We start from the raw sequence: 2,676 nt of genomic DNA, 5'->3' as shown, positions 1-2,676 counted from the left end.
TCACGCATATAAATATTGTAAAACAGTTAATAAAACATTTGCATGTATTCTCAGCCCAAAAATGTAAAGAGTAAAAAGGGGTAAATGAAACTCACGCATATAAATATTGTAAACAGTTAACAAAGCATTTGCATGTATTCTCAGCCCAAAAAATGTAAAGAGTAAAAAGGGCAAATGAAACTCACGCATATAAATATTGTAAAACAGTTAATAAAACATTTACATGTATTCTCAGCCCAAAAATGTAAAGAGTAAAAAGGGGTAAATGAAACTCACGCATATAAATATTGTAAACAGTTAACAAAGCATTTGCATGTATTCTCAGCCCAAAAAATGTAAAGAGTAAAAAGGGCAAATGAAACTCACAATACTGTATTTTGTAGTAAAAATACATATGACGACATTGAACAATGCAGGGTTGACCTCGGATTCATGAACCTATATCAGTTATATATATATTAACACACGTAATCGAAATCGAACAAATTTATGTATTATACTTGGTGATATAATTATTATATTTATTAATTTGTAGGTTTCCTGAATAATTTAGTTAGATATATTTACTTTTTTTTTTATACATTAGATAGATAATTATTATTTATTATGAAAATACAATATAGTTATATATTCAATCTATTTTGATATAATTAATATTTATTTGTTATAATATTAATAATAGGAATAATATCAACAATAACGATACTTATAACAATAATAATATTGATAATACTAATAAAAATGTTAATATCGATAAAAATGATATTAATAATAAAATTTATGAAATTTTTAATAATAATAATATTAATAATAATAATAATAATAATAATAATAATAATAATAATAATAATAATAATAATAATAATAATAATAATAATAATAATAAAAGTAATTGTGTATACCCTTAAAGCTTTGTAAAAAAAAAATGCTCCAGACATGACTCGAACCAGTGACCTCCCGTTCACACCCCAACACTCCAACCATTGCTCTATCCGTTCCATCCTAATTTATTTGGTATATAAACTCTTTTACTCAATTCGTGTAATAGTTTTGCAGACCCAACAACATAAATATCAACGTGGCCCAACAACTAAACCAGTCTCCGGCCCAACTACTTAATTGACGAGCCCAAAGAGCATTATGATCAAGCCCTAATGAATTGATTTAGCCTGTTAAGTTGAGGGGTTCGTTTTTCACAGTTTTTTTTTAATCGGATATAATCAGTAACCTAATCAATTTGCAGACCATCGCCACTATGATATCTGTATTATCATCCTCCTTGTTTCATCAATCAAAAAAAAATTTAAATTCGTAACTTCGAGTTGATGAAGATCTCCACTCTCTGAATCCGATGTTGCTGCTCGACATCAAACCGTAAGCTCGAATCCTCAACATCTTCATAATAATTGTCACTACAAATCGATTTAGATAAGGAGTTCCTGATCAGAAACTCGAGATCCTATACCTCATCAGGTTGGATGAACAGCAATTTATTGGGGAATCAAATCGTATTCTTCGTTCTAAATTAAATACGATTTGATCTCTGAATGAATTGATAACGAATTGAAGAAAAGTAAAGGTGTAGATTTGTTCTAAATCTATTCGTGATTGTATCAGTGACTTTTCAAATCCAAACGTGAAGAATTGAATCCGAAATCGAAGGTCAAAGTTTGTAAAAAGAATCAAACAAATTTTGATTCTTCAAAATTGAAAAAGGTATGATTTATCAGATTATGATTCTGTTTATTAAGTATTCTATAGATAATTATGAAGCATATTTCATGTGTAGATTGATGCTAGAAAGTAATTAAAATTATAAGTAAATTTTTGAACCTTTTGAAGATAACCGTCGAGTTCTTGATTGTCATTCTTAGAATTATTTCGTAAATTCAGGAGGTTTTGTACTGGTATTGTGTTGATTTTTGAGTAGAGGTATGCCACAATTGATAGCGATAGGGAATGGTTTAACTGCAATGGATTAAGTTGATGATTGAAACTATAAACATAAAATAAGTTTTAATTATGATGACGATGGTGCAGGTTGTGGACTGAACAGATGGTGACCACACTGGATCGAGTGGCATTTGGAATTGCAGTTGATTATATGATTAGATTGTGGTGGTTTTTCGTTGATGGTTTTGTTAGTGATCGATTGGATCAAGAACCCCTAAAGTCTCGATGGTTTTGTGATGGTGTGTTGTCGATGAGTGGTAAGAAGCAGCACAATAGTTATGTTTGTTGGTTTGATGTTGCAGTCTGAGATTGAAGAGTTGTTATCGACTGTTATTAGCAGCAACTTGTAGGTGTTCTTAGGTGTCTTTTTGAGTCAAAAGGTAGCCAGCAAGATGCAGTTTATAATTGACATAAATGATGATAATTGAATGGTTGGTTGTAGTGGATAAGGAAAAGGGTTGATTGGTGTTTTGTAAATAAGCAGGATCGACCAAATCTTTCATCAGTGCTATGAAAATAATAAAAAAATAAATAAAGCAATTTGTGAAAGGAATGGGTTCGTACAATTTGACATCGATATGTAACAACTTGAGATAAAAAAAAAACAAAAATGGGTCACAGTAGATTGAGATATAAAGTTGATTCCTATTTCTATATATATATTTAGTATTTATAAATAAATAAATATAATAATAATAATAATAATAATGAAAATCATGATAA

Source organism: Rutidosis leptorrhynchoides, chromosome 5 (assembly GCF_046630445.1).
Source record: "Rutidosis leptorrhynchoides isolate AG116_Rl617_1_P2 chromosome 5, CSIRO_AGI_Rlap_v1, whole genome shotgun sequence".
NCBI lineage: Eukaryota > Viridiplantae > Streptophyta > Magnoliopsida > Asterales > Asteraceae > Rutidosis > Rutidosis leptorrhynchoides.
Note: the sequence above shows the minus strand (reverse complement) of the source record.